We start from the raw sequence: 13795 nt of genomic DNA, 5'->3' as shown, positions 1-13795 counted from the left end.
GACGGATATAAATTGCCCACCTCATCCCAACACCCGACTTCCTTTCCCTTCCCACCCTGAAGGTTGATTCCTAATACTGAGGGTAGGGAGGAGAGTGGAGGGGGGTGAGGGAAATCTAACTCCTGATCACCTTGAGAGAAGCAGGGGAGAGAGATAAAAGCCGGCAACAGGAGCCACAGCCTAGGGGAAGCTGCCTCTCACCCGGGAATGTGCCCTGCCTGGACTTGACCAGTCGATTGTAGCCCTGAGCACCAAGCACGGAAGCCTGGCACTAGGCAGCAGGGTTGGGTGCCTACCAGAAATAACAGGGATCCAGGACCTCAGGTGTCCCCACAGGACCACGGAAAGGCCCTAGGTGGCCTACAACGTGTCCTTGGGAATCAGAGTGCTCCTGTGACTTCACCTGCATAAATGATACTGCTTGCCTTCTTGGGGGTAGTGCATAGTCAGGAGTGAAGGAGAGAATTTGGAACTCAACATTTCGAAAAATGGACATTAAAATGTTTTTAAATGTCATTGGGAAATATTTAATGAGATAAGTTTTGGGGGGTTTTTGGTTTTGTTTTGTTTTGGTTTTTTGCGGGGCAATGAGGGTTAAGTGACTTGCCCAGGGTCACAAAGCTAGTAAGTGTCAACTGTCTGAGGTCGGATTTAAACTTGGGTCCTCCTGAATCCAAGGCCAGTGCTTTATCTACTGCGCCACCTAGCTGCCGAGATAAAAAATTTTTTTAAAGATTTATTCATGTTTGAAAAGTAGCATGAGGGGCAGACACTTGACACTTAATAGCTGTGTGACCCTGGACAAGTCACTTAACCCTCATTACCCCTCAAAAACAAAAACAAAAACAAACAAAGAAAAGTAGCAGGAATCACATCACTGAGAAAGAAGTGGGTGGTCTGTGTGGGAGGGTGAAGGATGCTGGATCTCAGAATTTAAAATGGCAGGTGACCCAAAGGACAATGGCCCAATGAAAAAAAGTCTGGAGACTGAGGGTCTGGGTTCAAATCTTGCTTTGACATTTACTAGCTATGGAACCTTGGGTAAGTCCCTTTAACTTGTGTGGACTTCAATTTCCTCATCTGCAAAACTGGGGGGAGGCAGGGGCGAGGATGGGCCTAAATGACCTCTCCAGTAGTGCCCACCTCTAGGAGGACAGTTATAGATAGAATATTGCCACACAGGACTAGGACACAGTAACTATTCACAATTATATACAGCATTGTCAGGTTTATTGTATGCAAGAATGGCCATGAAGGATTAGTGAAGGATTTTTTTTTATTCTTTTTTTTGGGGGGGGGCGGGCGGTGTCGGCAGAATAATGAGGGTTAAGTGACTTGCCCAGGGTCACACAGCTAGTAAGTGTCAAGTGTCTGAGGTCGGATTTGAACTCAGGTCCTCCTGAATCCAGGGCTGGTGCTTTATCCACTGTGCCACCTAGAGGCCACAAGGAATTTTTTTTTTAAAACAATGAAGTTTTACTATGTGCCAAAAGAAAGATTCAGATAGTCCCAGCTTCCAAAGAACCAACATTCTTATTTGGGAGAAAACAACACATAAACCCATCCCATAGCATGTAAAAACTTACTTAGGAGCCGGGAGCCAGAGGAAGAATCTGGGCTGTCCCTGAACACTTGACGACATGTAAGTCTTCCTTCTCACTCAGCCTATTGGGAATCCTCTAAATACAGCTTGATCTGTAACCTGATGTCATTTACCTATAGAGTCTGAGGAGGGTTTTTCCCTCCTTAGGGAATGTATGAAATTAGGACTTTGTTTAACCAAGTTTGTTCCACTTCTTTTTTTTTTTTTTTTTTTGCGGGGCAATGGGGGTTAAGTGACTTGCCCAGGGTCACACAGCTAGTAAGTGCTAAGTGTCTGAGGCCGGATTGTTCCGCTTTTATGACACTGAAGGAGGTGCACTGGACTATGGGTCTGTCTTCTATTTAACTTTGATGCCCTAAGTGTAATGTATAGGATTGCAATATGTAACCATGATTGCTCTGTCACTCTGACATAATTTTTTTTTCTGTAAGAAGCCCTGTTAGAGGGGCAGCTAAGTGGTGCAGTGCATAAAGCACTGGCCCTGGATTCAGGAGGACCTGAGTTCAAATCCAGCTTCAGATACTTGATGTTTACTAGCTGTGTGACCTTGGGCAAGTCACTTAACCCTCATTGCCCTGGGGGGGTGGGGGAGCCCTATTAGAATCCTAATGATGATGGTTCAGGCTTTCTCTGAGGCCCAAACAAAATAATAAAGGTTTTTAACCTCCATCATTTCTACATTGTGGTATACATAGATGCATATAGGCATATATCTGCATATACATACATACACATAGGCATACACATATATATGCACATGTACGTGTGTGTGTGTGTGTGTGTGTGTGTGTGTGTGTGTGTGTGTGTGGAGCAGTTACCCACCATAAAAACTCAGGGAGGAGATATTTCTCTCATAACACCACCAGTAGCATTCTAGGAGAATTCTAAAATGCATCTGGGATTCTGGGTAGATCCTCTAAGAAGGACTGATGGGAGGGGGTGAACACTAGGAAAAGAAGGTGTGGATGGAGTGCACTCTGCGCTGATGAAGCAAATATCCACCACAATTGGATCACAGACCTGTCAAATGCATTAAATGACTGAAATATTTATACAACTATTTAAAAATTTCAAAGCACTTTGCAAAACTCAATAGAATCAGCTGAAGCACCAGTGTTATCTGGAACTAAGCTCACAGTCTGGTGAGAGGGCTGAGCCCTGGGCAGGGGGGAGACTACAGGGGTCTATGCTGGTGCTGAGGCAGAACTTGGGTTTTTCACCCCTGCTGGAAACTAGGAGGTAGGCTCGAGTGGAAGTGGGGGGGGGGCCCACAGGCTTGTCTGAGCTAACAACCACAACTCACAAAGCTGGTTGATTAGCAAGTTGGTCTGGGGTCATCTAAGGACCAGGGAACAGGCCGGGCGAGGGAAGAACCTGATCCTCCTTAAATTGTACCACCTGGGACTTCTTAAGCTTGGGATACTGCAGCCTGAAAACAGGAGCTAAAAGTCAAGTAAAAGAAAGGCGAGATGAGCCAACAGAGAAAGGTGAGGACCATAGAAAGTTTCTTCAGTAACAAGGAAGACCAAGGGGCACCCTCAGAGGAAGATGCCAACATCAGGGCCCCTATATCTAAAGCTTCCAAGAAAAATACGAATTGGTCTCAGGCCATAGAGGTGCTCAAAAAGGACTTTGAAGATAAAGGTATAGAGGTAGAGGAAAAAATGGAAAGAGAAATGAGGGAGATGCAGGAAAGACATGAGAAAAAAGTCAACAGCTTGAAAAGCCATATGGAAAAGCTCTCTGATGAAAATAACTGCCTAAGAATTAGGACTGAACAAATGGAAGCCAGTGACTTTATGAGGAACCAAGACACAAAAAAGCAAATCCAAATGAATAAAAAAATAGATGGCAATGTGAAATATCTTCTGGAAAAAACTGTTGACCTGGAAAATAGGTCCAGGAGAGAAAATTTGAAAATTATTGGTCTACCTGAAAACCATGATCAAGGAAAGAGCTTAGACACCATCTTCCAAGATATTCTCAGGGTACCACCTGACACCTATCAGATTGGCTAATATGACAAAAAAGGAAAATAATAAATGTTGGAGAAGCTGTGGGAAAATTGGAACACTAATGCATTGTTGGTGGAGCTGTGAACAGATCCAGCCATTTTGGAGAGCAATCTGGAATTATGCCCAAAGGGCTATAAAACTGTGCATAACCCTTTGACCCAGCAATACCACTTTTGGGTCTTTTCCCCAAAGAGATCATGAAAAAGGGAAAAGGACCCATATGTACAAAAATATTTATAGCTGCTCTTTTTGTGGTGGCAAGGAATTGGAAATTGAGGGGTTTCCCATCAATAGGGGAATGGCTGAACAAGTTGTGGTATATGAATGTAATGGAATTCTATTGTGCTAGGGGGAAGCTAGGTGGTGCATTGGATAGAGCACCAGCCCTGGAGTCAAGAGTACCTGAGTTCAAATCTGGCCTCAGACACTTAACACTTACTAGCTGTGTGACCCTGGGCAAGTCACTTAACCCCAATTGCCTCACCAAAAAAAAAAAAAAAAGAGGAATTCCATTTTGCTGTAAGAAACAATAAGCAGGAGGAGTTCAGAGAAACCTGGAAGGACTTACATGAACTGATGATGAGTGAGATGAGCAGTACACAGTATCATCAACATTGTGTGCTGATCTACTGTGATGGACTAGATTCTTCTCACCAATGCAATGGTACAGAAGAGTTCCAGGGGACCCATGATGGAAGGGAATCTCCAAATCCAGAAAGAAAAAAAAGAACTGTGGAGTAGAGATGCTGATTGAACCATACTATTTCTTTTGCTTTTGGTGCTGTTGTTTTTCTATTTTGAGGTTTTTCCTCATTGCTCTGATTCTTCTCTTATAATATGACTAATGCAGAAATATGTTTAATGTTATTATGTATGTATATAATATATATATATAACTTATATCAGATTACCTGCTGTCTAGGGGAGGGGGGGGACGGGGGGGGGGTGAAGTGAGCAGAAAAATCTGAAATTGGAAAGCTTGTATAAACAAATGTTGAGTTCTAGAAGAAGCTAAAATAGAAATTGAAAGAATTCACTGATCACCCCCAGAAAGAGACCCCACAAAGAAAACTCCTAGGAATATTATAGCCAAATTCCAGAGCTCTCAGGTCAAGGAGAAAATATTGCAAGTTGCCAAAAAGAAAGAATTCAAGTACTGTGGAGCCCCAGTCAGGATAGCAGCTTCTACATTAAAGGACCAGAGGGCATGGAATATGATATTCCAGAGGGCAAAGGAATTGGGATTACAACCAAGAGTAACCTACCCAGCAAAACTCAGCATAATATTTCAGAGGAAAAAATGGGACTTGAATGAAAAGAGGACATTCAGGTATTCATGCTGAAAAGACCTGAACTGAATGGCAAATTTGACTTTCAAATACAAGACCCTAGAGAACCATAAAAAAAAAAAATTTGGAGCTGGGGGACATACCTGGGGTCATACAGTGGGCGGGCGACTGTCTGGTGTCTGAGGCCAGGTTTTGGCTGGGATCCCCCTGGGTCCAGGGGTGATGCTCTGTCCACTGTATCACCTAGCTAGGTGATAACATCTTTAGGGTTAAATTGAGGGGTGAAGGGAATGCACTGGGGGAGGGGGAAGGGCAGAGGTGAAATCCTACATGAAAGTAACAGGAAAAGGCTTATGAAGTGGGGGAAGAGATGGGAGAGGAGCAGGGCAGTAAATGAATTTTACACTCATCAGAAAAGGCTCAAAGACCTTAAACTCATCAGAGCTGCCTCAAGGAGGGACTAATAGACATACCCAACTGGATGGAGTAATCTATTTAATCTGGGCAGTAAATGAGCCTAACACTCATCAGAATTGGCTCAAATCTCATTAGAACTGGCTCAAGGAGGGAATAATGTACACACTCAACTGGGTGGAGTAATCTCTCTAACCCTGCAGGAAAATAGGAGGGGAAAGGGATAAAGAGAGAGGGGCAAAAGAAGGAAGGGCAGAGTGGGGGAGGGGACAGACAGAGGCAAATCCCTTTCAAAGAGTGATAGGATGAAAGAAGATGGATAATAGAATAAATATCATGGTGAAGGGAATAGGATAAAAGGGAAACCGTTAACAATAGTAATCATAAAAAAGAGAAAAGGGGGGAAAATTGTACAAAAAATATTTATAGCAACTCTTTGTGAAGGCTAAGAATTGAGAACCAAGGGAATGTCCATCGATTGAGGAATGATGGAAGAAGCTGTGTTATATGATTGAAGTGGAATGGTCTTGTGCTATAGGAAATGACAAACAGGATGATCCCAGAAAAACCTGGAAAGACTCATGAACATCATGTATAGTGAAGTGAGCAGAGCTGGGAGGACACTGTGTATAGTGACAGCAGTACTGTTCAATGAGCAATTGTGAATGACAACTACTCTCAGCAGTGCAATGATCCAAGACAATCCCAAAGAACTAATGAGGACACTTACTATGCACCCCCATAGAAAACTGATAAAAAGAATACTTGTGGATTGTACATATATAACCTGATTGCGATCTTGTGGAGGGGGGAGGAAAGGGAGGGAGGGAGGGAGAAAAATTTGGAACTCTAAATCGTATGAAAATGAATGTTAAAAACTACCCTTACATGTAACTAGAAAAAATAAAATAAATGTTTGTTGCTAAAAAAACAAAACAAAACCAAAAAAACCCCAAAACTCAATAGAATCTAGGAATGGTGAATGATGCACTGGCTTGGGCATCAGAAAGCTCTGGGTTCAAGTCCTGCCCCAAATGCTTAATAGATGTGTCACCCTTGGTTATATACATCTCCCACCACTATGTCCTTGTACTAGTCATCCCTCATACCTTGACTGTAACCCCTAATCACCTTCCCCTTGGAGAATTCCCAAATACAACCCTTAGTAATCTGGGCAATTTTGGACAATCCACCTCACTTTGCTGAACTCTGATTTATACATCTTTAAAACAGACTGTAAAGTTCATCTTTCCAGCTGGGCCCTCTGTCGCCTCCCCTCCAAATTCTCAGAGCTGTGTTCCCCCTCCTCAGAGCCTTTTAGTGCTTGGTAAACCTCCAAAGGTTATGTGTCAGATATTTTAAATTAAATTAAATTAAATTTTAAATTAAATTCAATTATGTCATATTATATGACATATAACATTAGATTATACTGTCGTATTATTACGCTGTTATATCATATTATATTGTATTATATTCTATCACATCATATCATATTTCCATTTCTCCCTTTTCACTATTCCCCTTTCTTTCAAATATTCCCAGGCTTCCTTGGCTGTAAAACCTTCAAATGAACTTTTATTGTTCCTTCTGGATCACAGTGTCCTCTGTGTGTCTTGGGGAGAAAAGGGAAGATGTAACTGGTCTGTAGGTCTGAAGTCAAAGAAAATAACAAGATTCTCCTCCCGAAATTCTTTTTGTTTCTTGTGTCCTTTGTTTTTTGTTTGTTGTTGTTGTTTTTAATGGCAATGGGATTAAGTGACTTGCCCAGGGTCTCCCAGCTAGTAAGTGTTTAGGTTCTGATCTGAACTCAGATCATGCTGATTTCAGGGCTGGTGCTTTAGCCACTGTGCACCCAGCTGCCCCTTGTAATGATTGGAATGACGCCACCTACTGGAAACTTGCTGTGGGAAAGCTCCACCATGAGGAAAATGCCTCAAGAGGCATTGTGGCTTTTCCTTGGCATCAGGAAATGACGTTTGCTCATGGGTGCTGTCTATCAAGGCTACCAGCCAATCAACTTGAGGAGCCTCCTATGGTCTGGGAGGAGACAGGAAGGAGGAAAGGGAGCCTGCGCAGAGAGCGCTGGGGTTTTTTTGGGCTTCCTGACTTGATGGTGGTGGCGGCAGAGGACTTCACAGGAAATTTGAGGAAAGATAGGAATGCCAGGCTGTTAGAATTCTGTTCTCAATCTTTTTCTTTCTATTTTCCAATAAACCCTTAAAAACCTAAACTCGTTTTATCAGTGATTTTTAGTCAGTTTCCCCCAAACTGGGGGAACAAATTAGAATCCACATTTAGAATCTTAAATTACACACCCTCTTCTGTGCATTTTGTTTTGAGGTTATTTTTTAAGCCAATAGAGTTCAGTGATTCGTCCAGGGTCTCACACAGTTAATAAGTTTTTTGGTTCCCATCTGAACTTGGATCGTCCTGACTTCAGGGCACCTTGCCACTCAGCTGTTCTTCTTCTGTGTCTTTTTTAGTGTAGCAGAGTTGGTGGCTGTCACCCACTGTGGATGAGAGATTTTAGGGGACAAACCCCCTCAAAAAACTCTCGCTGACTTCTCCCTCATCTCCACTTCCTGACAGCCCCGGCTTCCTTTAAGTCCCAGCCAAAATCCTGCCTTCTGCAAGAATCTTCTCCCCTTCCCTCTGTTAATTATCTCCAATTATCCCGTATATAGCTAATTTGTCTCCAGAATGGCTGGAAATTATTTTTCTGATTCACCCCGTATAGACCTTCTTTTTACAGTTGTTTACGTCCTTCATAGGACCGTGAGGTCCTTGAAGGCAGATACTGTTTTTTGTTCTGCGGCCTCGGTTTGTATGTCTAGCCCCTGGTGCTGTGCTTGACATATAGAAGGTGCTTGATAAGTGCTTACTGACTTGATTTGACTTGGCCTGATCACTGGGAAATCATTCAGGGTGAGCTGGGGACAACACTCCCCTCCTCAACCTCCATAATCCTCTGAGACAAAAGGTGTCCCTATCAAAATATTTTTAAAAACAAGTTCATGGAACCCAAGTTAAGGCCCGTTACTCTATGAGCACAGAATATTCTACATTTTAATTATGTGCCTCTGTCTAAGCTTCCTACTTCACTATAAACACCATGATGACAAGAATCATGGCTAACTCATCTACAACCACATTTCTCTGAGCACCAAACACAATACACAACAGGAACTTTAAAAAACAGTATTAACATCTTTTGTTTTTATATCTCCTTCATTTCTTTTTTTGTTTGTTTTGGCAGGGCAATGAGGGTTAAGTGACTTGCCCAGGGTCACACAGCTAGTAAGTGTCAATTGTCTGAGGCCAGATTTGAACTCAGGTCCTCCTAAATCCAGGGCCAGTGCTTTATCTACTGCGCCACCTAGCTGCCCCCATCTCCTTCATTTCTGACTCAATACACACACACACACACACACACACACACACACACCCCTATCAAGCCATCCCTTATAACAGAGAATCAAAAAGAGGCAGTTCAGTAAAATTAACCAACTTACCAACCAAGCCTGAGGCTGGATGCCATGTTCCACACCCACAGTCCCCTACCTCTGGAAAAAAGGGGCTCAAAGTATATTTTCTCGGCTCTTCGAGGCCAAGATTGGTCATTATTATTATAGTGTTCAATTTAAGTCTCTTGGGTTTTGCCATTTACAATGTTGCAGTTGGTTATGGTTGTTATTATTGTGGTATTATTAGTATTAGTCACATAATTAGTATTTAATAATAATAGCTAGTATTTATTTAATACTTTAAGATTTGCAAGGTGCTGTACTTCATCTGATCTTCATAATAATGCTGGGATGTGGGTGCTGTTGTTACACCCATTACACAGATGAGGAAACTGAGACAGACAGAAGCAGGGTCACACACCCAGTAAGTGTTTGAAACCATATTTGAACTCAGGTCTTCCTGACTCCATGTCCAAGGCTCTATCCACTGTAACACCCATATTCCTCTTTGTTAAATAAATTTAATAAATCAATCAACTAGCAGTTTATGGCTGAGACACCCTAACACCTACCCTCTGACACTTAGTCACTGTTTGACTATAGATAAGTCACTTTTTCCTCATCTGTAAAGTGGGGATGATGCCCAACCTCACAAGACAACTATGAACCTCAAATGAGATAACATAACTTTGACAAACTTTAATGTGTTGTTGGTTTGTTTTTTTCTCAGTGCCCGGCACACTGTTTTGCCCAAAATACAGCATGAATGAATGAATGAATGAATGAATGAAATTTAACTGAATGACTCTAATTCCCCATTATTAACTCTGAATCTGTCTTTCCCTGACACACACAGAACCCAAAAGGAGTAGGGAGGGAGAGAAAATATAAATGCATTTTTCAAAGAATGAATGATATTCCTTTTGGCTGGATTTTGCCTCTTCCTGTCTCCATTCGTTTTAATTCTCTTAATTGCCCTGGAATAACTAGAAGATCTGTCGGCTCCCACAGTCTAAAAGTGCCCCAGGAGCGGGACTGGGTGCCAACCACCTCTCAAGTGTCCAATGACTCCCTTTACCAGCCCCAGAGCACTTTGGAGGGGATTAATTAATGGTGGTGAATTCCCTGAGATCCCAAAGATCAAAGTTCCTGTAGAAGTGCCCCGTGTTACTGTTTTTATTATTGTAATCTCCAGTCAAAACTCTCATTACAGTTTAGAAGTCTGGAAGAGGTTCAGACATCCTAGGGGGCAGCTAGGTGGTGCACTGGATAAAGCACCAGCCCTGGATTCAGGAGGACCTGAGTTTAAATCCAGCCTCAAACACTTGACACTTACTAGCTGTGTGACCCTGGGCAAGTCACTTAACCCTCATTGCCCCAAGGAAGGGGAAAAAAATCAAAGAGGTTCAGACATCCTTAACCTTTCTGTGCATCATGGACCCTTTGGGCAGTCAGTCTGATGAAGCCTAGGGACCCTGGCTAAGGAGCTTCTTCTAATGATGAGCAGGTAGATTTCTGAAGACCCTGGGCAGTCTTGTATGAACTGATGCAAAGTAAAATGAGCAGAACCGGGAGAATAGCGATACTCTTCGATGATCAACTGTGAATGACAACTATTCTTTTTTTTTTTTTTAAAGTGAGGCAATTGGGGTTGAGTGACTTGCCCAGGGTCACACAGCTAGTAAGTGTTAAGTGTCTGAGGCCAGATTTGAACTCAGGTACTCCTGACTCCAGGGCCGGTGCTCTCTCCACTGCGCCACCTAGCTGCCCCCTGACTTAACTATTCTTAGGAAGGATCCAAGACAATTCCAAAGGACTCATGATTTAAAACACTATCTACCCCCTGGAGAAAAAACTGATGGAGTCTGAAGGCATACTGTTTAACACTTTCTGTATTTTTTTCATGGGGTTTTTTTTTTTGGGGGGGGGGTCTGTGGCTTCTTTCATAACATGACTAATACACTAATATGTTTTACATGATTTAACATGTATAACTGATGTAAAATTGATTACTGTCTCAGGGCTGGGGGAGGTATGAGAGGCAGAGAGAAAATTTAGAACTCAAATTTTTTGCAAATGACTGTTAAAAATTGTTTTTACATGTAACTGGAGGAAATTAAAAAAAAAAAAGGAAAAAGAATCTTGTTCTAAAATGCATAAAATATATAGGAATCAATTATATTAAAATGTAGTCATGGGGCAGCTAGGTGGCGCAGTGGATAGAGCACCGGCCCTGGAGTCAGGAGTACCTGAGTTCAAATCCAGCCTCAGACACTTGATACTTACTAGCTGTGTGACCCTGGGCAAGTCACTTAACCCCCATTGCCCTGCGAAAAAACAAACAAAAAAACAAAAAAAATGTAGTCATCCAGGGGGCAGCTAGGTGGCGCAGTGGATAAAGTACTGGCCCTGGATTCAGGAGGACCTGAGTTCAAATCTGGTCTCAGACACTTGACACTTACTAGCTGTGTGACCCTGGGCAAGTCACTTAACCCTCACTGCCCTGCAAAAAAAAATAAAAATGTAGTTATCCAAATATTTTCTGAGACAAGTTCGCAGACCCCAGGTTAGGAAGCATTTTCAGGGTTACGAAGCACTTGGTCCCCATTATCTCACTAGAACTTCACAACTTCCATGCGCTGTGATTCTCCCCATTTTGCAGATGAGGAAATTGAGGGGGAGAGAAGTTAAGTGACTTCAATCAATTAACATTTGTCAAGTGCCTATTTGGTGTCAGGCACTGGGTCACCAAGCTAGTAATTGTCTGAGACCAGATTTGACCCCAGGGCTTTTTGATTCCAAGTCAAGCACTCCATCTACTATATAACAAGCCCTATTCTATCTGTCCCCTGTACTACCTGATCATAAACTACGCATTTCTGGTACATCCATTTGGACCTGTCCAAAACTGAAATTAACACTCCCTTTAAATCCACCTCTCCTCCCAACTTGCTTATTTAATTTTGTAAAAAAATATATATATTTTAATGATTTTTTTCATCTTCTACGTATTCCCATGACTCCTTTCCCTCCACTTCCAAAAAGCCACCCCTTAGAACTAAAGAATAAAAAAGAGAGAAAATAGCAAAAACTAACCTGCACATGGAAAAAGTCTGACTTTCTAGGCATTATTCCACACTCACTTCCTCTCCCCACACCCCCAATCTCTGTAAATAGCTTCTACCTTTGAAGGATTAACTGAGGCCCTGTGACTTGCCCAAGGTCACTTAGCTAATAAGTAGCAGATTCTAGATTTGGAAGCAGGTTCTCTGTATTTCTTCTTTGATCCTGTAGCTCCCTATTATTTATTATGAGCACTGGGCCTGCAGTCAGGAAGACCCGAGTTCCAGTCTGGCGTTAGACACTTCCCAGATGTGTGAACCTAGGCAAGTCAGTTTACCCTGTTTGCCTTGGTTTACTCATCTGTAAAATGAGCTGAAGAAGGAAATATTAAACACTCCAGGATCTTTGCTAAGGAAACCCCAAATGGGGTCACAGACAGTTGGACACAACTGAACATCAACATTTCATACCTTCCCCTCCCCAAGGTTAATCCTTCAAAGGTAGAAGCTATTTAATTTCTTTCTTTCTTTCCCCTATATTTTCCACACAGTGCCTTCCAAATAGGGCGCACTTAATAAACATCTGCTGAATTAATGAAAAGGATACTTAGGTAATCGATAGGGGAAGCCATCGTCCATGATGCACAGAGAGAGTGTCTGAGCAAAAACCAGGAGACAAAGACGTGGGGGTGCATTAAGGATGGATGGATTGGCCTGCACCAAACAAGACTGCAGTGATGGAGAACAGTGAGCGGCCCAGAACAGGAGATGGGCCCAATCGGCCTTAACCACCAACCCACAGAGCCTGCAGCTCTCCCCCCACGGCCATGGGAGCCACTGCAGATTTCTGAGAAAGGCAATAACTTGATGAAAGTCGCGGGATAGGACAGTACCTGGGACCAACAGCGGCCTGAATCAGAGGAAGGCAGGATTAAGCCCAGGACCTTGTTGGAATAAACAGCCTGTGTGAGAGGCACCAAGTCAGCTAGGGAGGTGGCCATGGGGATGGCAGGGGAGGGTCAGGTGTCAGATGTGAAGAACCAGCCAGACCCCCAGGGAGGGGAAGAGACAGAGGGTTCTAAGATCCCCAGACCAGGTGAGTGAGTGAGTGATTAAAGTCATCACCACAAGAACAGCAAATGTCCCTAGAGTTCACTTTGAGGTCTACAAAAGGCCTTGTCTATATCTGACCCTCCCAACCACCCTGGGAGGAAGGTGCTGCTCACCCCCATTTTTTTTTTTAGTGAGGCAATTGGGGTTAAGTGACTTGCCCAGGGTCACACAGCTAGTAAGTGTCAAGTGTCAGAGGCTGGATTTGAACTCAGGTACTTCTGACTCCAGGGCTGGTGCTCTATCCACTGCACCACCTAGCTGCCCCACCCCCATTTTTAACATGCGTAATCCAAGAAAATTCCAGCTATTCTGCCTTAACTATGTACTACATGCTGTTTCTCCCCCCAGAGATCACAGGGTCCTTGAGGGCAGAGGCCTCTATTTCTCTAGTGCCCCTGACACAGAACAGTGACACCAGCACAGATAAGGTGGTCACCACCTACAGAGGAGCCAAGAGGCAAAGTGGCCTCAGCCATAAACCCCTCAGAGTGACAGCTACTGACGTTACCCAGAGGTATGGCGAGGGTGTCATTGGCACGGTGATGGATTGCCCAACTCTTGATTACAACAGCCACCTTCCCATCTGAAGGACGCCTACCTGCAGAGTCACTAGCTCACGTGAAGGGCAATTCCACACATAAGATGGTATGCACCTGAAGAGACATTAGGTGAGTCACATCAAGCTTCCAAGGAGGTGCCTCGAGGCAGAGGAGGGAAATCAACATTACTACTCCCCCCCCCCCCCATGTCCTTCCTCCTCATCCAGGAATTGGGACCCGGTATGACATCATAAAATAAGCATGGAGTTTGAATCAGAGAAGATCTGGGATTC

Source organism: Dromiciops gliroides, chromosome 5 (assembly GCF_019393635.1).
Source record: "Dromiciops gliroides isolate mDroGli1 chromosome 5, mDroGli1.pri, whole genome shotgun sequence".
Lineage (NCBI taxonomy): Eukaryota > Metazoa > Chordata > Mammalia > Microbiotheria > Microbiotheriidae > Dromiciops > Dromiciops gliroides.
Note: the sequence above shows the minus strand (reverse complement) of the source record.